Here is a 25,096-nt window from a genome sequence, read left to right on the forward strand (position 1 = left end):
CAGCAATGCCCACCAGACATGCCTGGACTTGTGTTCTCCAGGTACATGGGACTAAAGGTATAAAACAGAACACAGTGGCCCCATGCTTGGCCTTTTCTCCTCTCCCCACCTACGCTGCAAGCAACAAGGACACTCACTCAGAAGACTGAAGATTCCAACAGAGGAGACTGGACCAGGTTTCAAGGATGAAACCTGTATACTATGAACTACAATATCCAGTGGGATGAGAAAAACTGCTTAATCTAGATGTTGCCCTATCTGATAGGGTTGAGAATTTAGACTGCATGCTTATATTTTATTTTATTTTGGTAAACACTCTGACTTTTTGCCTATCACTTATGATCACTTAAAATCTATCTTTTGTAATCAATAAACATGTTTTACTCTTTATCTTTACCAGTGAGTTTGCCTGAAGTGTTTGGTAAATCTGCTCAGGTTTACAAAGGTTGCTGTGTATCCACTTTCCACTGATGAAGTGGTGAACCAATTAATAAACTTGCACTGCTCATCTTGAGCAGTACAAAATTGTATATTCCTGAGGTACAAGGCTGGGAGATGGGGAGATTTGGCTGGTACCTTTCTCTGTGTGATTCATGAGTGGCTGTGGCAGCATTCATGCAATCTAACTGGCTGTGGGGCTCCACATGCTGTTGTGCTGAGTGATCACAGCACCTGGAGGGATTTGCTGCTTGTCACTAGCAAAGCATTGTGAGAGACAGTCCAGGCTGGAGAAATAAGGGGGCACAGTAGTCCCACGGTCCCAGGTTGCACCCCGGGAATCCCATCACAATCACCCATCACTGTTGGGTCCTAGAAATAATCCAAGCGGGATACTGAATTCAGCTGAAAGCCCTCCATCCCCATTCATCCTCCCTGTTCATTTTCAGGGACTCCTCTGATGAGAGACTTACAACAGGATGTTGAGACCCTTCTTACCCTCAGACCAACAGAAGAAGTGCCTCTTTAATACAAGGGAAAAGGCATCCTTGAAGATGCGTTGGAGAGGTTTTAGTTGGGGGCTGAAGGTGATGTTTGTAGTGATAATCAAGGTGAGCCATTTCCAGCAGTAGACAAGAACGTCTGAAGAACAGTGCGGGGTAGAGGCAGGGAATAAACATGAGGAAATAGTTTTACTTCAGCCCCCAACTAAAACCTCTCCAATGCATCATCAAGGATCTACAACCTATCCTGAAGGACGACCCATCACTCTCACAGATATTGGGAGACAGGCCAGTCCTTGCTTACAGACAGCCCCCCACCCTGAGGCAAATACTCACCAGCAATCACACACCACACAACAGAACCACTAACCCAGGAACCTATCCTTGCAACAAAGCCCGTTGCCAACTGTGTTCTGGACATTTGTTGTCTATATGTATTCCGCGACCTGCCCTCCATCCCTCCTACTACTGCATCCTAAAACACCTGGATGCTGAATTGGCAAAGGAACTGAGTGGGGGTAGTCCCCACTCTGCCCTTTGGTGGGGGGGGGGGGCTGAGAGCACTGAGGGCACAGGTACATCCCTCTTGGACAGTACTGGACAAAAAACTGATCTCAAGTGCATGGAACACACGCACCAAGTGTGGAATACATATGGGCAACACATCTCAAAGAATGAGTTACTGTAAGGTAAGTAACCATTCTTTACTTGGGACAAAAACTTATAAAGCTGGAATAGGAGGGCATGTCAAAGGTTTAAAACCAGGGTGGGGACACCAACGAGGGGGCCCTGGACACACCTACTGGTCAGCAAAGGAGCCCAAGGAGTTAGTGGACGAAGCCTAGAGGAACTCTGCCTGGATGTGTCCAGTGACAAGGAGACAGAAAAAGTTCTCATGCATAGAGGACCTCCCTGTCAGGCTTCCTGCTCCTGGACTTATCAATGACTAGTGCCAGGAGGAGGTTGACCAGAAAGATCCGTGCTTTGTGGGACCACAAATGGGGTGTGTATACAGGAATATATGTGGGGAGAACTTCATCCAGAATCTCAGCAGAAGGTTCTGGAGGAACCAGAAGCGGGACTGCAACCTGGCACACTGGAGATAGGGTATCCGTCTCACCACAAAAGGGGCAGGCATTGAGGGGTGTCCATGATAGGTGCTAGCCTGTGCTCATGGGTCCATTCAGGAACCACCATCTTATATTTGCAGTAGGATGTGGGACTAGAGTTGAATAAAGGCTAGCCCACCAGGATCCGTGTCCTCTTTAGTTGGATGGATATCCCTCTGCTTGGTGTCAGGTTGAGACTGAGGGCAAAGAAGTACACAGGGTGGAGCAGCAGCACAATGAGATGTTCACTGGGCATGGCTTGGAAGTGGACCAGCTGGATGGCAGGGTCCTGGTGTCAAGCTCTAGAGGATCAAGGGATAGGTGCAGGTAGGAGCACCTGCCTGCAGGACATGTTTGAAGTATGCAATAAAGATAGAGGACTGGATGGTCTTCCACCTCCTAGAACATATGACAGAGGACATGAAGAGAGGCAATGTCAAGCATGGGCAAGCACCCCAGGGTCTATCCAGTCCCACTGTCCATCGTCCAAGAGGTCTCAGATTCTGGCAACACCAGCTAGGACCAACCTGTGGCAAACTGAGGGGGGCCTGGTAAAGGCCAGCAGCTGTGAGAGGTCACAGGGAAGACCTATAACAATTATTTCCAGGCTGACAAGAGAGCAGTTTCCCGCTTGACTTAAAGAAAGCCTGGTCGGGGAGTGAGCTGAGCTTTCAGTGATGGGCTGAAGGGATGAGTTATCTGCTTCTGATAGAGTCTGTCCCATGTATCGATACTGCGATCCCAGAGATAACTTCAGTATTGCCAGCCCCAAGTATTCACAGTCAGGAGTTGCCCCCCTCCCCCCCAAATCATGAGATAACTTTTAGGCCAATGATTTTTTTTTTTAATATTACAAACTTGGAGTTCTTTTTATTTGACTCCTGGGTTCTGAGCATCTAAGGTATACACTGGGCATGCTTTCAAACTTTTCTCTGCAGCCAACAGGGGTCAAAACCTGTTGTTTTGTTTTAAATAAAAGTTGAGATGCTCAAGTAATCCCTTTACTCCAGGAGCTGAGGCTTAAAAAGACACCAAATAGCACAAGTCTCAATAATAAAATTGCAAGTGTTGGCAGTGCTGTAACTAGCCCTGAAGAAAAGGAGTACTTGTGGCACCTTAGAGACTAACCAATTTATTTGAGCATGAGCTTTCGTGAGCTACAGCTCACTTCATCGGATGCATACTGTGGAAGCTGCAGAAGACATTATATACACACAGAGACCATGAAACAATACCTCCTCCCACCCCACTCTCCTGCTGGTAATAGCTTATCTAAAGTGATCATCAAGTTGGGCCATTTCCAGCACAAATCCAGGTTTTCTCACCCTCCGCCCCCCCCCCCCCAAACTCACTCTCCTGCTGGTAATAGCCCATCCAAAGTGACCACTCTCTTCACAATGTGTATGATAATCAAAGTGGGCCATTTCCTGCACAAATCCAGGTTCTCTCACCCCCTCACCCCCCTCCAAAAACCACACACACAAACTCACTCTCCTGCTGGTAATAGCCTATCCAAAGTGACCACTCTCCTTACAACATGCATGAAAATCAAGGTGGGACATTTCCAGCACAAATACAGGTTTTCTCACCCCCCCCCTTTTTTTTTTTGCCAAAAAAACACACACACACAAACTCACTCTCCTGCTGGTAATAGCTTATCCAAAGTGACCACTCTCCCTACAATGTGCATGATAATCAAGGTGGGCCATTTCCAGCACAAATCCAGGTTTTCTCACCCCCCACCCCCATACACACACAAACTCACTCTCCTGCTGGTAATAGCTCATCCAAAGTAACCACTCTCCCTATAATGTGCATGATAATCAATTAATTAATTTAGATAAGCTATTACCAGCAGGAGAGTGGGGTGGGAGGAGGTATTGTTTCATGGTCTCTGTGTGTATATAATGTCTTCTGCAGCTTCCACAGTATGCATCCGATGAAGTGAGCTGTAGCTCACGAAAGCTCATGCTCAAATAAATTGGTTAGTCTCTAAGGTGCCACAAGTACTCCTTTTCTTCTTGCGAATACAGACTAACACGGCTGTTACTCTGAAACCTGTAACTAGCCCTGCAACTCAGAAAAATACTTTAAGAACATGTCTCACATGCTCTGTTGTACCAAGCTTCTTGAGTCTCAAGGTGGCTCTGCAGTCATGCCCCCCATAGTGTAGGCCGGGAGCTGCTCTAACTTCTACAAGATGGGCACAGTCCCTAAGTGGCCATAGGACAACTGAGCATATCAGCCACAACCCTTCCCTACCCATGACACATGTCAAGTGCTAGGGCTAAATGGAGAAGGTGGTTTGGGGGCTGGCCACACCAGTTCTGTGCCAGCTGAGAGCTCTGTCACACCAGGGGAACTATCAGCTGTCCAGATCTGCCTGCTTTGTGGCGCCAGGGTTTTTGCATTGGAATGAAACAGATTGCACCAAAATCACAGATATTTTCAAAAGATGTTCACGAGGAAGGACAGCCCAAGGTTTTCTGAAAAGGCTTCATTCCCTGTCCCACCTCCACCTTTGTTCAAAGGACACAAGAGGAGCACGCTCGTACAGTGTCAATATGCTCTGTTTATTTTTTAATCTACATATCTACAGTAAATGGACTTAATTTTTTTCTGAGAAATTTAGCCTCCCCACTTGGTTATATTTGTGAGCAACTGCTTTTCTTTAGATGGCAGAATAAATGAAATAAGTTTCCCAGTCCTTGATCAACTCCTCTCTTAAGCATAAACTCCCCAAGGTTTATTATTACTATTTTTTCCCCTGGTAGGCCCTTGTTAAAATCTTCAGGAGCATTCCCATTGCTATGCAAAGACTCTGCTGGCTGAACTTGCCTCTGCTCCTACTCACACTAGCCAGAAAGAACAGCTGCTTGCCTGTTGCCAAGCAACAGCAGTGAGCTCATACTACACCAGCTGACTTAGGCTGAAAATGAGTGTTCGTCTGCCTAGCAACCTGCTGCACTTCCCCGAATGAGGCAATCTGGTAGCACACAAATAAATGCAGATGTGCAGCCAGCCTTCATGCAGAGTACAAATGGTGTGAAAATCTTGATTTCTACCATATTAACTCGCTTTGCACAACAACCCAGACTCAATCTTGCAGTTTCATTGATGACAATGGTATTGCATCCACTGACCCCACAGCTGAATTTAGTTCAATATTCAGTTAGGCTGCAAGAGGTTATACTCTGTGTTTAATAAGAACTTTCAGCATTTTAATGACCAACAGCCGTCTCTGTCTGTTGCACCCTTTCTTCACTGAAGACATTACTTGTGGGTCAAGTCATCAATATTTTATAGTGGATAAGTCCTTCTGTATGTAGTGAACCGCAATAAGAATATGTGCATCTTAGGAGCTACTTTTTGTAAGGCCGAATGAAGTGGACTGCAAAGGATCACTAAGTAAAATCTGTTCATGGCCTGAAGCATTTTTAAATGCACACTGACTAAATTTCAAAAACTTCACACTGGCAACTTCAACAACTCAGTTTTCTGATACAGCACCCTTTAAATAGCACACCCTAAGTTTTCTGCATAATAAAATAAATTGCTGTAAGTCATTCGATCATGTCTTTATTTTTTTCAAAGACTCTTTTAGGCAGGTGTCTAAGCTACACCAGGGTTCGCTTTCAGATTTGGCTAAGTAGTGTCCCAATAGAGCTGTGAATCATCAACAAAACAGTGAAACTGACTATACACAAAAATGATGTTACGTGCACAAAGAAAACACACACAAAAAGAGAAAGGTATAAAAATCACTAATCTTTTTCTGATGAAGTATTTGTAATAAAGATTAAAAAAAAAAATTTAGATAGGAATGGGGTTTTCAAATTAATGGTACCCTTTCAGTTTTAACTTATGAAAGGAAAGCTCTGTGATCTCTTACACGTCTAGAGAAAATTCATATTTACTTATTATAATTCTCTTTATCTCCACAATAGGGTTTTAATCACAAAAGCAACATAATATTAAAAAAGATGCGTGGTCTGTCAGTCTAGTCTGATAATTGCCAATCACATTTAAAAGAATGTGGTCTGTCTTCTCTGCATCTGCTTCTCATGACTGGGCTTTTGATTGAAGTATGTTAGCTTCTTGTAAACTGGGAACCTCATAATCTTCAGCTCATTAGTGTGTTTATCTTGTAGCCATCTAACTCTTTCCCATAGTTCTTCACGGCTACATAACTAAAATGAATATTTGCAGTGGTTATTACACAGTATACACTTCATTAGGCCATAGTCTGATCTCATTTTAGAACATACTGGTGTAAATCTCAAGTCACAGGAGTTACTCCAGATTTAAAGTAGTGTAATGACCTCAGAATCTGATGCCTCACAGCTAGTTGGGTTTTTGGGGGGAGGAGGGCGTGGGGGATAGTGGGTGGTTAGTTGTTTTTGTTTGTTTGTTTTTCCTTTACATTATTTTACTTAAGCCAGTGGTTGTGTGTGTGTGGGGGGGGGGGGGGGGACTTTGGTTAAAAGTGGCACAAGTATAGAAGAGATTTGACTGCTAATATCAATACAAATTCTTCTACCTTTTGCAACATGTCAAGCTAAATAATACCCTTGTTTGGCAAAATATTTCACAAGACCAGGGACTAATTTCAGTGGTGATTTAAATGATGGTATAAGTTGGTCAGAAAATGAACATAAGCAACAAAGTAATGTAATTTGGTTCAGTGTCCCGGGTCAACCCCCTCCCAAAGATAAATCTGTAGGAGGGAGGCCCAAGAAGGAAACCTCCATGAGGATCCCCTTGCAGTGATCCCCTCTTCTCCGCTACATCATCCTATGGGGGAGGGAAGACAGGAGCTTGGCCCCACCATGGGAAAGGCATTTGGGCCCACTTCTAACCCTGGGGGATAAGTAGGAGGAGGTCAGGCCATTCGTGCAGAGGCCCTATGCTGCTGCACCGGCTCCAGACCCTGGCAGCACACTCCAATGGCTGGCTGCTTTTGGCAACCACTGGAAGAAGGCTCTGCAGAAAATACAGCCTGTATTGTCTTCTCCAGGGAATTTGCCTTTGGCTGTAAGGGGGCTGATGTGTGTTCTCCCCGCAGCCTATCTCGTTTCCATTCCCCATGCAGGTTCCAGACCCCAGGCAGAGGCCTCCACAGGGACCAGAGGAGGCAACTGCCCCTCCTTCCACCCGTGTTCTGTGTGCGGCTCTAAAGGGGACAATGTGGGACACTGGGTGTGCAGAACAAATGGATTTGCACTGATTTGGTATTCTGTGCATACCAAACCCTGGCATAAGTGACTGCAACACCTATTGAAGCCAGTGGGCCTGGTTCTGATCTCCCATCCTGATGAAACAAGAGTAACTCCACTGAAGTAAATGGAATTCCTCAGTAAAAACAGGGTGAGAGCAAAATCATGCTATCAGTAGAAGATGAACTTGCTTATCCTAGAGCTGAATTTGTCCTGTGGGAGTGATGTGGTGGACGTAAGTTTAAACTTGTCGTGAGAAGCCGTTTTATCTTGCATCCCCTGTTAGTTCCTGTTCCTACAATTCCCTATACCTTCATCTCCTTGATGTGTATGTTTCTGGTTTGCAGATCTGCTGAATGCCAAAAAGTGCAATTGCCACTTATGCCAGTTTTATTACATTTAATTATTTACATCTGTGAAGGGACATGCCCTTGCTCTAGGGGAGAGGAGACTAACGAGCTCTTCTGGGCCTCTTCAGCCCTAATGAGGCACACCTGCAAGACTTATTCTGCCTGAAGGGGAGAAGCTTAAAAGGGAAAACCTGCCACAGGGAGAAGGCTGCTTAGCTTTGGAGACTGCTGATAACAAGGACAGTCACAGGCTGCACTGCTCCTGAAGCTGCACAGGCCAGCTATAAAGCAGTACGTCCCAAGAGGAGGGGCTGAAGATAGCCCCACTAACGGGCAATAGATCCTGATAGACCAAGCACATAGAGCTGAGTCCAGAAAGACCACCTGAGAGACAGGCCACCTCTGCCTTGCTGGTGTCACCCAGCGTGCCCTCTTTCCTAAGGGAAAGGGAGAGGAGAGGATCTTACTTTTGCTTATTTGTATGACTCAGATAACCTCTCATGTGTTATTAACTGGGGGTGGGAGACAGTATAAATGATGGACAGTGGGATCTGGAGGGGGCTGAGGGAGCCCTTGCTCCCCACAACATCTTATTCTACAAAATGTACTCAAAGGAAGGGGAAATGCCCCTGGGCCAGGGCTAGCGTGGGGACTGAGAAGATGTAGCTTATGTCTTCCCTATTTGGGAGCTGGTTGGTGCTGTCTTGGCCCCGGCACAGACTAGGGCAGGCCTGAGGATTATTCATATTTGCACCTCCCATTTCCATAGTCCTTATGGGCCTTGTGGTAGCAGAAAAATCAGCAGGCCACAGGGATGTCTGGTCATGCCTCCTCCCACCCACAATGCCCCAACTCCCCCCCTTTGCTGGGGGTCCCTATGTGGGTGTGCACAGAGCTGGCATTCAGCTTGAAGCCTTGCAAAAAAAGCACCAGCACAGAGGGCCATTCACTGATGTGGGGGAGGGTCTCATGCCTGCCAGATGGCCCCCATGCACCCAGTTCTAACAGGCAGGCTGATTACATCTTAAATGGACACTTGAAAATCTGGGTCACCTAGGTCTGATTCTGCTCTCTCCCTGTCGTAATCCAGAGTAATTCAGACTGAAGTCAATGAAATAACATTTCTGCAAAACGCTTGTAACTGAGAGCACAAGCAGGCCCACTACCTTCTCCTTTGAACATGTTCTGTTTGAATGACTTGATCTCTCAGTAATTAAAATCACTAATGTGAGACATGATGATTATTAGGACTAAATGATGCACATTAAACAAAGGCACTGTGTTCACTGGGCTTGCTCAGGGTACTGTAAAATATTCATTGCAAAAACGAAAACATTACTGGTAATTTGATTCCTGAATATGTCTGGATGCTACCACAAAGATGAAATGCAAGCTGTAGTATTAGAAGAAGGTTTCGTGCTTCATATTTGAGAGCTATAGCTTACTTTATTCTTCTGCTACCCAGTGTCAAAGCCAGAGCTGCACCGGAATAGTAAATGTTGTTTGTGTGTTGTAACTTTTCTCATACATTGGTTGATGCAGTTGATAATTTTAGATGAAAGAGCCAATGACTAAAGAGAGAAGTAAACTGACAGGGATTGAGAAGAAGTAACACGCAGCCTGCCATCTGCTTAACAACATAGATTGCTGCCAACACACGACCTTGGTGTTCTGCTCTCTGCACTGGCTCCCCATTGACTATAGAGTGCAACTAAAGGTCTTAGGACTGGCCCTAGATCCCTCTCCCTCCCATACCACTATCTTTCAGGACAGCGAGGCTGATTAGTGGAGGAGACAGAGCTTCACAGACACAGGACCTAGGCTATGGAACTCGCCATCAGCAGAGGTAGGAATGATCATGAACCGTACTATATTTACTATATTCACAAGTAACTGCAGAATGTGTCTCTTCTGCTTAGTTTTCTCTCCATAAATTCTTCATGCAAACACATACACAACTAAACTAATCAGCTATTTCTCCTACAAGCTGGGAAGAAAGAGATTGTATTTTAGCAGATATTGTGACATGCTGCTTAGCTATGGTGGCTTGTCTGGGTGAGGAGGAGCTAGATAAAGGAAAGGGATATTACATTATTTGGCCTACGTATGCCTTGTCAACAGCCCTTGATTTGTTTGAGAAAGTAGGATGTCCTGCTAACTTCTACACAAAGGTACAGTGTATATAGCTAGTAAATCCCAGGACAAGTGTTAGATGTCCAAAGTGCAGGTCCGATGAGATACTATAGGAAAAGAACTGAAACATCTTGACCCTTTGACCAGCTAGGAAGCATTCAGTTCTGGCAGTGTGTTGGAACTGCCTCTAGATAATTGGCTTTCAAAGATTTCTGTAGCATGAAATAGATTTCTACTACACATAGAGATCCTGTCCCATGCTTCCCATAGCAGAACTTCAAAAGAAACCATAACTTCTCCTATCAGTCCAATTGCTGTTCTCCAGCTTGGCTAGGCAGTTTTCATGATAAAGTTTAAGTTAATAACCTGAGTGGCGAACTCGTTTAAGGCTCCCCATTTATTTGCTAAAGAGCTTATGAGAGGTGGAAAAAACAAAGACAGACAGGAGAAAGGGTTGGTAGGAAAGAGAGAATGCAGCTACATTTTAAAAGTGAAAGTCTTAGCCCATTGTTGTATCAAGCTAGGTGCCAATAGCTACCACAGTTTGTGTTTGTAAGTTTGTTCCCAGGTGGTTCTAGTAGCCCTGAGTTCAGGTACTACGATTCCCAGGATGCACCAGGGGAGAGAGAGAGGGAGAGGTGAAAATGCAGAGGGAGAGGGAAATGAAGAATGGGTTCTGTGAAACAGTGAGGGGAATAAACCTTACCTTTGCTGTTGTCAAGCTTCCTCAAAGGGGTTCAGGTATAAATCACATTATATTAGATGAGGGTAGAAAAGAAATAGAAAGAGCTAGCGGTTTTCACCTTTTCCTTCCCCCACCCCCAAGTCCGTACGTTTTAAAATCACAATTGTAGGAATTTTCTTTTTGATGATTAGGATTCAAGTCGTCAGCTCTTGTGTTCGGAGGCATGGCTGTGACATCACAAAGGTTCAATTGGCCAAGCAGAATACGGTTTTAGACTATTTGTGTCCATAGCAAGATTCTAATTCCCACTAGAGAGGGGCGATCCGGATCCCCCTAAAGTGTTCAAAATCCAGATCTGTATTCTCCTACTTAGTTCCATCTCTAGTTACCACAGAGATCAGTGGTGATGGATCCATGGATCACAGTGCCCCTGTGTCATAAAATGATAATGTAAAGCTCCAGCCTTCATAACCTTAAGACCCCGTTTGTTTCAAATTCATGGCAACATCAGTAGTAATACGTGAGTACTTATACAATTACCTGCTGAAACTTCTTGCAAGTTTTTGACAGCTGTCTGATGTCATCTGTGTTAAGAAATGACAGGATGTGCAGAATCAGGTTATCAGGCATTCGAGCTAGGAAATCATAACATCCCTGACACAAATTCAGCGTGTATTCCAGCATCTTGTTACCAAAGATATTCTGCACTTGCTCTGTGTAAAAAGAAGAAAAGAAAAGAATAGATACTAAATAAACTGCAGGTAAACAACTCTCTGGAAATGAGTAATTTTAAGGCATGTTCCTAAATGCAAGGTCCCCAGTGAGACACTGTAATTAGACGTAGGATCCAGCACTAGGAGCATGTGTATACCCTCGTGTTAGGAGGAAAGAGACTGTGATCTAGCAGAAAAAGGATTACAATTAACAGTAGGGGATGAAAGAGAGGGGGCCGTTTTTAGAGATGTTATGGAAGGAAGAAGCAACACGATTTGCTGATAGTCTGCATGGGGCAAGGAGGGAGATAACTCACACTCACCTTCTTCAACTCATGGATGTGTGGTGGGGAGGGCAGCTGTAACAAAAGGGAGAATAAAAGAGGCTGTCTGTACCACAGAAATCTCTGCACCAGTCGCACACAGGCTGGGATGGCAAGTTATTACGGGGACTAGCCTGGGAAGGGGGCCACAGGATCCCTATTTATATTGATCCAGTAGCCTCAACCCCACATGCAAATGGGAAAGAAGAGCTGCAGCCACTGCTCTAGCCCATGGACTGGAGAAGTGACCATAGGGAGCTGCACTGCAGCTCAATGTTCTGGTCTGTTTTGGGGTCTGTGGATCTTCTCCCCAACCCACCTGAATTTCTCCCCCATAAACTTGTTTAACTCCCTTAGATCTAAAATAGGCCTGAAACCCCCCTTTTGCTTTTGGGATCAAGAAATTTTAGGAGTAAAACCCCTTCCCCCTGAACAATGGAGGGACCTCTATAGCTCTTACAAGGGGAAGTGACTGTATTTCTTGCAGCAACACAATCTCATGAGACAGGTCACTGAAGAGGGACAGGGAAATGGGATGGGAGGGTGGGGTTAGAAATAAATTGGCGTGTATATCCCACTTCCACCATGCTTAGAACCTACTGATCTCTTGTGATGTGGGCCCAAGCACTATGGAAGTGGGACAGGTGGTTTGCAAAAATCAGGGAAGAAAAAGACGGCATTCTAAGAACTGGCAGTCTGTTCCTGGCCAGCTCATCAAAATGAGGTATTGGAGGAGGATGCCTTGATGAACCAGAAGCTGCAGGGGCAGAGGATGCTGGTGGGTGTCTTTTGTAACCTCTGCTCTTCTTCCTTGGCAGCTGCTGAGCTTGAGGGGCAAACCCCTGAAATCCCTGGGACTGGTGAGGACAGAAGGCCTTCTGCTTTACTGCTGGGATGTAAATGCCCAGGGACTCTAGGGTTGCTCTAGAGTCCTGGAGACTATGCAGTGTTGTCATAAATATAAAGGGAAGGGTAACCACCTTTCTGTATACAGTGCTATAAAATCCCTTCTGGCCAGAGGCAAGACCCTTACACCTGTAAAGGGTTAAGAAGCTAAGGTAACCTTGCTGGCACCTGACCCAAAATGACCAATGAGGGGACAAGATACTTTCAAATCTGGAGGGGGGGAGGGACAAAGTGTTCTCTCTGTCTGTGTGATGATTTTGCTGGGAACAAATCAGAAACACAAGCCTTCCAACTCCTGTTAAGTTAGTAAGTAATCTAGCTAGAAAATGTGTTAGATTTTCTTTTGTTTAATGGCTGGTAAAATAAGCTGTGCTGGAGGGAATGTATATTCCCGTTTTTGTGTCTTTTTGTAACTTAAGGTTTTGCCTAGAAGGATTCTCTGTGTTTTGAATCTGATTACCCTGTAAGGTATTTACCATCCTGATTTTACAGAGATGATTCTTTTACATTTTTTTTTAATTAAAATTCTTCTTTTAAGAACCTGATTAATTTTTTGTTCCCAGCAAAAGCATCACACAAATAGACTGAACCCTTTGTTCCCGCCCACTCTCCAGATTTGAAAGTATCTTGTCCCCTCATTGGTCATTTTGGGTCAGGTGCCAGCGAGGTTACCTTAGCTTCTTAACCCTTTACAGGTGAAAGGGTCTTGCCTCTGGCCAGGAGGGATTTTATAGCACTGTATACAGAAAGGTGGTTACCCTTTCCTTTATATTTATGACACGCCCCCCAAATCACAGATAGGGTGAAACACTGGCTGTGATTTCTTTCTGGAGCTCTAGGAGAAAACAGAGTTAATAAGACACATGCTCCCACACCACGCTCGGACACATCTGTGGTTACTAGGAACGGTTTGTCAAAGTCTGGGGCCCTTAGCACAGGGTCAGACATAAGTGTTGCTTTAAGCTGGTTAAAGGCCTTCTGACACTTTTCAGTCCACTGAACAGCATTTGGCTGTTTCTTTTTGGTTAGGTCTGTCAGTGGGGCGGCGATTTGGCTGTATTGCGGTACAAATCGCCTGTAATATCCAGCCAAGCCTAAGAAGGATTGGACCTGTTTCTTTGACTTTGGGACAGGCCACTTTTGGATAGCATCCACTTTGGCCTGTAGGGGGTTGATCGTTCCTTGACTCACTTGGTGTCCAAGGTAGGTCACTCTGTTTAGGCCTATTTGACACTTTTTAGCCTTAACAGTTAGTCCTGCCTCCCTTATGCGCTCGAAGACTTTTTGTAGGTGTTCCAGGTGTTCTGCCCAGGAATTTGAAAATATGGCCACATCGTCAAGGTAGGCAACCGCATATTCTCCCAATCCCGCTAGGAGACCATCTACAAGTTTTTGGAAGGTGGCGGGTGCATTCTGCAGCCCGAAAGGGAGCACATTAAATTCATACAGCCTGACGTGTGATGAAGGCTGACCTTTCCTTGGCAGATTCATCTAGCGCTACCTGCCAGTACCCCTTGGTTAAGTCCAGGTAGAGATGAACTGGGCCCATCCCAGTTTCTTCAATAGTTCATCTGTGCATGGCATTGGACAGTTGTCTGGGCGAGTTACAGCATTTAGCTTACGGTAGTCCATGCAAAAACGTATCTCCCCATCTGGTTTGGGAACTAGAACCACTGGAGATGCCCATGCCTTGCGGGAGGGGCGGATTACACCCATCTGTAGCATATCCTGGATCTCCTGTTCTAGAGCAGTTTTAGGTTGAGGAGGCACCCGGTAAGGTTGGGCTCTATTTGGGTGAGCATTACCTGTGTCAATGGAGTGGTATGCCCGTTCAGTCAGTCCTGGTGTGGCTGAGAACGTCGGCACATAGCTAGTGCACAGCTCCTTGATCAGCTGTCGCTGCATACGCCCAAGGGTCATGGAGAGGTTCACCTCTTCCACGCCACCATCACTTTTCCTTTGTAGTAGACACCTTCAGGCCACTTAGCATCATCTTCTCCCTGGGCTGTAAACTGACAAACAGTTCTCTGAAATAAATTAATTCTCTGGAATAAAAGGGCTTTAGAGAATTAATATAGTACACCTTAGGCTTTTGGTTGGAGGTGGGGAAGGCTATGAGATAATTAACAGCTCCCAAGCACTCTTGGACCATGAATGGCCTTTCCGACGACGCTTCCATTTTATGGGCCTGGAGTGCCTTTGAGACCATGACCTGGTCCCCTACTTTGAAGGAATGCTCTTTGGCATGTTTATCATACCAGGCTTTTTGCTCTTTTTGAGCATCCTTTAGGTTTTCTTTAGCAAGGGCTAAAGAGGTTTGGAGGGTGGTTTGTAGATTGGTTACAAAGTCCAGAATGTTAGTTCCTGGAGAAGGTGTAAACCCCTCCTATTGCTGCTTCACCAACTGTAATGGTCCCTTAACCTCGCGGCCATATACAAGTTCAAATGGTGAAAACCCTAAACTGGGATGTGGTACAGCTCTGTAGGCAAAGAGCAACTGCTGCAACACTAGGTCCCAATCACTGGAGTGCTCATTTACGAATTTATGTATCATGGCCCCCAAAGTTCCATTAAACTTCTCCACCAGGCCATTTGTTTGATGATGGTAAGGGGTGGCAAAATCCATGAAAGTCAGTATGTACTGCTTTTCTCTAGGTGTCTTTTTCGGAAAAGGACCCAGAATATCCACAGCTACTTGCTGAAATGGAACCTCAATGATGGGGAGTGGCTGGAGAGGGGCTTTGACCTGGTCTTGGGGTTTTCCAACTCTTTGGCACACCTCACAAGTCCGGACATAGGTAGAAACATTCTTGCCCATTTCCTCCCAGTGGAACGACTTTCCCAAATGTTTTTTGGTTCTGTTCACCTCAGCATGGCCACTAGGATGATCAGGGGCTAAGCTTAATAGCTTTACCCGGTACTTAGCTGGATCTACCAACTGTCTCTGAGGATGCCAGTGTTCCTGGTGTCCACCAGAAAGCATTTCCTTGTATAAAAGTTCTCTTTTTACAACAAACCTGGATTGATTAGAAGAGCTGAGAGGCGGTGGGTTGCTCTGTGCCACCGTCTAAGCTCTCTGGAGGCTTTCATTTGCTTCCTGTTCGGTCTGGAACTGTTCCCTTGATGCTGGAGACATCAGTTCCTCATTGGATTGTGGACCTGGGCTTGGTTCCTCTGGAAGCGATGCAGGTGATGGGGCTGTTTCCGTTGACTGTGAACCACTTTTTGCTGGTGCACTATGTTGGGGTTCAGACCTCAGCTGAGCCTCTTGTGTAAGGTTATCTGCTGCTGCCGGTGCAGGTTCGGTACGGCCCTCTGGTGTTGGGGTTGCAAGTATTGGATTCAGTGTTGGAAATGGTTCTGGTGCTGGTTGTTCCACCGGTTCCAGTTCTGGGACTGGCTCTGTCTGGGTTTTTGTGACTGGATCCACTATTGCTGTTGCAGACGTTAGCATGGGGTCCAGTTTTATCACCTCCGACCGGGTCCTGGTAGAAGTTTCCAGAACAGAGCTAGGTGTGACAGCTTGCTTAGCTTGGTTGCGGGTGACCATTCCCACCCTCTTGGCTAGCTTCACATGATTGGCCAAGTCTTCCCCCAACAGCATGGGGATGGGATAATCATCATAGACTGCAAAAGTCCACGTTCCTGACCAGCCGTTGTAGTGGACTGGCAACTTGGCTGTAGGCAAGACAAAAGAGTTTGACTTGAAGGGTTAAATCATCACTTGGACCTCTGGGTCAATTAAATTGGGGTCCACTAAGGAAGCATGGATAGCCGACACTTGTGCTCTGGTGTCCCTCCACGCTGTGACCTTATTCCCGCTCACACTCACAGTTTCCCTCCGCTCTGAGGGTATCTGGGAGGCATCTGGGCCTAAGGACCTTTGGTGTGACCCCGGTGCAATTAACTGTAATCTGTTGGGGTTCTTGGGGCAGTTGGCCTTTACATGTCCCGGCTCATTACATTTAAAACATCGTCCAGCTGATGGGTCACTGGGGCGAGGTGGGTTGCTGGAGAAAGTTGTGGTGGGACAATAAGGAGTCTGGAGTGTTCCTTGGGGTCTAGTTGAGGCCTTGGGCTGCCTCCGGTAGTAGGGCGTGGTCTGAGGTTGTTCCTTTTGGTATCCACTCCAACTGAGACCAGGGTTGTTTCTCTCTCCTCCCTGCACCCGTTTTGTTCTGGTTTGTCCCACCTTTTTGGCGGTTTGGGACTGTTACCCTTCTAATGGGAGGTCCTGGACTGTTTGCTGAACCTCTGGAGGGAGGTCAGAAGATTGCAACCATGACGAACGTCTCAGAGCGATGGCAGAGGCCATGCCATGAGCTGCAGAATCTGCTGCATCCAGACCAGCCTGCAGAGCTGCTCTGGCAACCAACTTACCCTCCTCGATCAATGTGTGGAAATCCTGTTTTGCATCATCTGGGAGCTTGTCCTTGAACTTTAAAATTGTATCCCACATGAAAAATTGTACCACCACAACAAAACTTTCCCACTTGTAATACCAAGTTGTAACCTACCTGTGGAATAAAGCTTCCTTGCAAGTAAGTCCAACTTCTTGGCCTCTTGGTTCTTTAGGGTTGATTACTGGTGTCCCTGTCTCTCACTTTCATTGGCTGCCAAAACTACCAGGGAGCCCCGCGGGGGATGTAATATAGATGTTCAAACCCCTGAGAGGGGATATATTACTTCTTCTCCACCCTTTTTCAGTAGGCAGCAGGGGAACTGGGGTCTGCCAAAGAACCTAGTTGGGCTCTAAAATAGTCTCATTAATAGGCAGAGCTACATTAGCCAGGGCCACCAATGTCAAGATGTCCACAAGCCTCCTCTGGGTGGACGTCCAGGGCCAAAGTCATCATCTTCAACTCCTGATGTGTACTGAAATCATCAGGAGTCAGAGAAATAGGGTCTGCCAAAATTGCCTCAGCAGGGAATAAGGAAGAGGATGCCATTGGTTCTGGGGCTGGTCTAGTTCCCATTCTTCTCAGTCTTGCCTGTGAGAAGAGCCCTGAACCTAATCAGTGCTGGGCTTGGTACTGACACAAGGTGCTTGCAGCTTCAGTGCTCCTGACAGCCCATAGGCAGAGCCAGCCAGGGGTGAAAGTAAAATGCAGAACTTACCGGTATGGGGTAGGGACCCGGCAGGACTGCTGATTGGGGGTGCAAAAGGGGCAGCGACATTAAAGCAGCGCTTTAAAGTCAGCAGTCTGGGCCGGTACTGGCAGCTACCTTTTACCAGTACGCCTTACCAGCCCGTACCACCTTACTTTCACCCCTGGAGCCAGCTGAAGGTGATGTGAGGACACTCTTGATTGAGGGGGAAACCTCCACAGGTTCTAAAAGGGCTGATGATCTCAATCCCCAACTATGTGTGGCCCAAGGATCCCTTCGGTATGCCCCCGTTGATATTGTGCTGAAACCAAGGTGGACAAGTAGTATGCTCCTGATGGTGAGAATGGCTAGGCTGGGACACATGGGAACCCACTTCAAAATCTGACAAAGAAGAATCCTCTTCTTGTGAGCATTATGGTTCTGTACCCATCGATACTGGTGAGGCAGGTTCAGACTCTGAAGAAAGGGGAACAGGAGAGCTCATTTGCAGCTTTTTACTAGACAGTACCATCTTCATTGCTACAGTAACAGCCAAATCTGCTGGACGTGCATGGTGTGGAGGTGAAGCCGCCAATTTTGGTTCCTTGGGCGCTGGTGCTGGGCAAGACTCCTAAACTGCCAGTGATGGCGCTACTGAGAGGTTCAATAACTCTCTTGCAGCCTCAGTTGCCTCAGGATCAGATGGTATCAGGAAAGTGCTCTGCTGTACCGGGGTGTGAGGCGATCCCGATGATGGTACTTCAGAAGTTGGTCTCAACAGGCCCATACTAGTCTTTGGAATCAACAAACTCCCCTGCTTGGCGATATGCTCTGGAGAGTGCCTCCTCTTTGAGCTCACTCCCGAGTCCTTAGATGAACTCAATGTCTTTGCCTCCCTTGATGACCCTGGTACCAGTCCATTTTATGATGCCAGCAACACCAATCTGCCTCTCAGTACCAGTAATGCTGGAGGTGCACTACTAACTAACACATATGGTTCGGATGGAGGATGGAGTGCCGATTAATTTAAGTCTGGCTGCCCTGTTTTTCTTGGAGCAGGACTTAAAGCCCTTACAGATGCTACATCTGTCACTTATGTTAGCCTCCCCAAACACTTAGGGCAGGTGGGGTGAGGGTCACTTTTAAGCATTGCCTTACCACAAAAATGGCAGGGCTTGAAACCCAAAGAGTGCAGCATATCTCCAGAATCAGGGCAGGTACACAGATTGGGCACTGGAGCCACAAAAACATTTTTTTAAATGACACTAAACTGAACTAACTATATAGATTCTAAAACCGGTACTATTTATACACTAGACAAAAAGATTTGCAGAGGCAAGGATGGAAGCTTCGACAACCACCACAAGCAGTAGGAAGGAACTGAAGGGGGTCAGGGTGGGTGGCTCCACCCTTTATGCCTGTGTGCAGTGCACAAGGCAGCAGAAGGTGCTCATGCCGCCCGCACCAGGTACCGCTAAGGGAAAACCTCTCTTGACAACTGTGCACTGAAGCGCACACACGCACCTACAGTGAAATGGACATGGGCAATCACTTGAACTATGATTTTTCTACTAAATAAACATTTTGCTTATTTTTACCCCAACCAGGTGTCTGATGAGCAAACTGAGCCCCACAGAGAACTGATAACTGGGCTTCCAATGTGTTCCAAAGAGAACTAATGACTGGGGGCAGGTTTCACGCCTTTGGGAGCGACAAGCCAGAGCAGAAAAGCCCAAGTGTCTGATAGTGAAGAACTTGGGGAGATGGATTTGGGGAACTCTGAACTGGAGCAGGCTGTTGAGGTCACTGTGCACGAAGTAACTAGGCTGCTAGAAGCCAGGGCTGAGACACTTTATTCATGTCGGCTGGCTACTGGTGTCAGAACTCAGAGCCATAGCATTAAGGCACCCAAAGTTACAAGTCAGGTGGTGACAGAACCCCTGCCCGGGTGTTCCCCAAAATGTCACACACGTGTAATGAACTTTTAAAATACATATGTAAAGCTAGTGATACGGAAGACAAATCAACTCTCACTGGTCAAAACCAAATGGAAGTCACCCCACTGCTGATGAAGAAGGGATTATCTGCTGCCACTAAAAAGGCCTAGAAGAGAACTCATGTGATACAAAATGGGGAGGTATCGGCAAGGACTGATTACTGCATTGTAGCTACAACTTGGGCAAGGTGTAAAGAAATCGCAGTTGCTAGTAAGAGATGCTAAACTCCCTTTATTGACAGTAATATAATTTATTTCAGAACTGAGTGTTCTACCCCCAGCAAAATTTCAATTAAAGATAATTCACTAAAATAATATTAACTACCAACCCAGGAAAGATAATTTAGCACTAGGGCGAGCTTCCATAATACTTAAAAGTGGAATAATAAAGGCCCAGGCATGTCAAATGAAAGATGTAGAGTTTTCTTCAGCAGAATGAACACAGGCCATTTCCTTGTCTTAGAACACCATGCTGCAATAGAAATGCTGTAGACCATTGCATACTGAAAGCTTGTCAGTTCCTTATATAAACACCAGCTACCTCAGAAGAAAACACTTTGAAATGTAAGTATCACATTTGTCACAAAAGGCATAAGGGTTTTCAATGTGTGTTTAAGACGCTTACAAGGATTAATAGACTTCTTCATAGCTACTGTACCATATGGGGTTACATGTTTATTGCCCTGTTCATTACAACCATCACCATGTAACAAAAACAAACAGAAAATTCTAAAATAACTGACTGATCCCAAAAGGGATTGAAATAAATGAAAATAGTCCTATGCAGTGACTATATTGCACACCACTACTTTATCTTTGTTACTGTCAAGTGTCTCACTATGAGAAAAACCTAATTTGTTGATATAGATAATTGTATTGCTTCTACATGGGCACGAAGGATAAATCCTGGTCTGCAAATTATGTCCAAGGATCTTCTATATAATGGACATTGTTGAGGGGGAGAAGAGACAAACACATGATAGATATTCCATAGATTGGAATCTATGAAATAGTATAAAATGATTTCAGGAACGAGTTGTGGATTTGAGGATAAAGTTTTTAACCAGCTAAAAAGAAGGGTATATGTGACAGGGTGTGCATACCCCGCACTATACAAGAAAGGGTTAACCCCACATTATGGGAAGCGGAAGTCCCGCCCCTCAGACCCTTCTGGGTATTCTCCAGTTGCTGGCTCAGTATAAAAGGGAGCAGCCCAGCTCATTCTGGGCTGACTGCCAAGGAGGGAGGACACTTGGTGGTGGCGGCGGCGGTGGCGGTGGCGGTGGCTCCAGCCCAGGAATCACTTCAGCACCTGACTGCAGGAACCAGTGATCTCGAGGACCAGACTGGAGACTTGTGGCCTACGGCCGGCCAACCAGAGTTGGAATCCTGGGGAGCTACCTGCACCAAGGAGCTCGGAGACACTGATGGAGTACAGACCCCGGCTTCAGGAGACACAGTAGGAAGTTGCCCAGGGAGGAGGTGTGACTGGTATTTCCCACCCAAGGAAGGTCAGAGTGTTGCAGTAGGAGCCCCACTGACTGGGTGGTGACCATACTTGCCATTGACAGGGCCCTGCACTGGGAGCTGGTGGAGCCGGGAGGGCCCAGGTCCCCCTACCCCAGCTTTCACCCCCTGTGTGGTGGCCCCTGACTGCAGCCATTAAGCCCTGCAGCCCTGATCCCAAGGGCAGCCATATTGACTGTGGCCATTAGGCCATACTACATTGTCCCTGAGGGCAGCCATATTGACTGTGGCCATTAGGCCATACTGCCTTGTGCCTGAGGGCAGCCATATTGTTTCTGGCCATTAGGCCACACAGCACTGAACTCAAGAGCTGCCATATTGATTTTAACCTGTAAACCATGCTCTCTTAAGCATGAGGATAATCTGGTAGACTGTAACCACGGTGCCCCCATGACCCACCCCAAAATGGGGATGGAGAGTGCATACACTATGACAGCATATAACCCAAAACCAGCAGTGATATTAGGACATATATATATCACAGAGGAGAGAGACAACATTAGTCATACTGTTTGTTCTGTGTTTGCTAACTCAATACTTGCTGTGTAACTGTTAATTCAGCAAAATATCGCTGTGGGGTTTTCTCACTTCCTTTGGGAAAATCTTTTCTTGATTAGGCTGAAAGGAAATCCTCCATGACCTCCAGATCACCTACAACAGCCAGCACCAAGAAGAATGAGTGTGGATACAGGGACTAAATTCAATTAAATTTAGCCAAAAATAAATTCAAACAAAAAACAGCTATGCAGAGGCTGAGGACTTTGATCTCACACTGTACAACCCATTCGTAATGTTTTAAGAAAAGATACAAATTTAGGACTAGAATCACAAAGAAGCTTTTTATCAGTGCTTACAAAAACAATTGTACAGCATATCACTCTTCCAATACTGCTTTTGGGGGTCACAAAACTGTAGATGTATGCATCAATTAAACACACTCATTTGTAAGTTGGTGTAAAACAAAACCACACAGCCTCTCTGAAATTATCTACAGGATTTTGTTTCTCTGTTATAAATTTGCTAGCCTAAAAAACTTGAGTCAACATCACATACAGTCTTGCACTTCTTTGTCTCTTTATTAACATTATTTTTCTCAATTATGACAGATTTGTTAAGCACAACTCTTATGCCATACATGAAAACAAAGGGAAAGGAACCTAGGACACCCATGGGGAAAAAATGGTGGGTGCTAAGCACCCACCAGCAACCCCATATCAGTGCCTACCTATCTCCTCAGCGCCTCCCACCAGCTGAATTCAGCTGTTCCGCGGCGTGCAGGAGGTGCCGGGGGGGAGGAGCGAGGGCCCGGCACACTCAGGGGAGGGAGCGGGAAGAGGCGGGGCAGAGGCAGAACTGAGGCAGGAAGAGGCAGGGTGGGGGTGGGGCCCTGGGGGAAGGGATGGAGATCAGTTAGGACCTGGGGCGGAGCCAGGGGGAGCACCTCCTGGCACATGAGAAACTCGGCGCGTATGCCTGGCATCCCAGAATGGAAAAGGATGAAAACCATTGGATTAGACATTTTCAAAATATAGGGTAAAATTTTCAAATGTGCCTAAGTTACACTTTGAAAAATGACTTAGGCATTTAGAAGACAAAGTCCTATTGACTTTGTATAAGAGTTCAGCTGTGCTGCCTAAGTCACTTTTGAGACTAGGACTTAGACTCCTAAGTAATAGATGCTTTTGAAAAAATTATCCATATACTACAAGGCATAAAACATGTGAAAACCAGCCAAGTTTTCACTGCTGCTGGAACCTAGCCTTTTCATTTCTTGGATAAGTGATTTTAACTCTGCAAGCTTACTGTCATATTAAGACAGTTTTTTGCATGTATTGCTATGATGATGGAATATTAGTTTGCTATTGAACTATCAAAACGAACAAAGCAGGGAGTGAAAGTATCACTACCAACAGCACAGTGAATGTCAGATAATTTACTGCAAGTTTGAAAAAGAAATTCAAATTCGCTTTGTTTTAAGCATCTTCTTTAGCAAAGCATTAAAGATCAGTCAATACAAATTATAGGACTAAACTTATTCTACAAACGACATCTTCTGACATTACAGTGAAGCAAAAAAAGGTTGGAAACATTGTGTGACGCTATATATGCTTTGAATACAAAGTGTAACATTTTGAGAAACACAATTATGAGCTGCTGATTTTTTTACAATGCTAATTGAAAGTCAATGAACACTTTTTACCTCTGGTTTGGTGATGGTAAAGTGATGGAAGTCTTTGCTGGGAGAAGGAGCCTGACTATGGATCTCCTGAAGTTTATCCTGCAAGAGGAAAGTCATGCTGGCTTTCTCTCCTTGCCTGGACTGCAAGACAGATCACAGCCTCACTGGATTGTTTCTGTGGACTCTGTGCAATGAGTGGTTGAACTCAACTTTTTCTAAATTGTTTATAATAACAAGCATAATCAGCATCCACATTCCTGAGGCCAGCCTACTTGAGGGGAGGGCTAAGTGCTGGGGAAATCTCTCTTCAGGATTACTATGTTCACAGCATTGACTATTACTCATGAGCTGTCAAAAAGTCATTAGAGTGCTCTGTTAGAAATGAAAGTTAAATGATTGCACAGTCAATGTCCACCCTTCGCAGCATAGGTTAGTTTGTATCCATGGCAAGCTTTTTTAGCTGTGGAGGACCAAAACTAATCCCATAGAACATTCACATATATGAGAGAAAGAAAGTAAGTCTTCGAAGTTAGTAAAAGGAAAATAATTGGGAGAGGAAGCTGGTTCTAAGCTGATATCAGTATCACATGATCAGGTTTGTATCCAGAGAACGAAGTCCCTGATCCTGCAACTGGATCTATGTGAGTATTGAGATCTGCCCACCCAGATCCACTTGCAGGATCACAGCCTTAATCACCTACTGCTGATACAGGTGGAACTTTCTGCCTATGGAAAGCGGTTTGGAGCAGGAACCATCATTCACTTCATTTTTAACCTGCTAATAGAAAGGTAGGTGTAGTAGAATCTACTACTTGAAGCTTAATGATGTGAGCTGAGAGTGGCAGCCAGAAGGTGCCAGTTGTGGCTCCCTGATTCAGGGCTGTCCAGCCTATCATAAATTCTCTTTATGCCAGCATAGGACTGGGCATGAAAGACCTCAACTCTGCTATGCTTTTTCTCCCCCTCCCCCTCGTCCCCCAACAGGTCACCATCCTGATCTGGCATACTCTGAGGAGATTCCCCCTACATAGAGTGAATTCTCTGCTGGGAGTGTACAAGGTGACCATGTTGAATCAAAGAATCTGGCCCCAAAAGTCTACATGGGATCAGATACTTATATGTAAAGCTTTAAATATAAGTTTTCAAATTCCTAGGGTTTTTCTTCTAATATATTTTGTGTAGTTCAATGCCTTTTTAATTTTGCAATAATGCATTTTATAGAGTCATCAAACATGCATTAATACAAAATTAAAAGTTACTCTTGTTACATTATGACTCCAGCAACACATTTTGAGCCAGATGCTTGGCATGTAAGGCATGGTGTCTCCTAAGCCATGGTAAGAGCCTTTGTGTGCTCAATGCGGGAGCACATCCTTAAACTTTTATCATAAAAAGCTTATTCATAATTTGGTCTACCTGAATTTTTTTCTCTAGATTATAATTTTAGCAGGATAAAGTTACTTGGTGTTCAACAATTTAACTCATTTGTGACATGTTCCTTTTTACACCCATACGTTTCACCCTGGGGAGTCCCATTTTCACTTGTGAAGTTCAAAATAGCAGTAGAGGAATGGCCAACCACCTTCCTGTTGTCTAAGAGCAAGTCCCTCATAAAGGCCTGTTTTAATGAATTACCATTTATACAAAGTTGCTGGGTGTGTGCAAACCACTTTTAATTGCTCACTTACTGCCATAATTTCTAGGAGGCCAATATAAATCTAACTGGGTTCCAGAGAATCCATCTCCATGGCCTACTCTGGGATGCACACACCTCTATAATTCTATGCATGGCCCCGTTAAAACTCTTCTATGACACTTTTCTATGCTTCTGCATGCTTGGCTTCAATGCCTTTTTCCATAGCTTTTGTATAGTTCGCCAGACATTGCATTTTCTTAGGAAATGTCTGCCTTGCAGTCAGAGCAGAATGAC

At 45.4% G+C, this 25,096-nt stretch overlaps 1 pseudogene; it reads right to left on the bottom strand.

The window, feature by feature from the left end:
* Positions 1–6,050: 6,050 nt before the first annotated feature.
* LOC141982631 (F-box only protein 36-like) lies at positions 6,051–23,283 on the bottom strand (annotated as a pseudogene).
* Between the last annotated feature and the right edge of the window lie 1,813 nt (positions 23,284–25,096).

Source organism: Natator depressus, chromosome 1 (genome assembly GCF_965152275.1).
Source record: "Natator depressus isolate rNatDep1 chromosome 1, rNatDep2.hap1, whole genome shotgun sequence".
Lineage (NCBI taxonomy): Eukaryota > Metazoa > Chordata > Testudines > Cheloniidae > Natator > Natator depressus.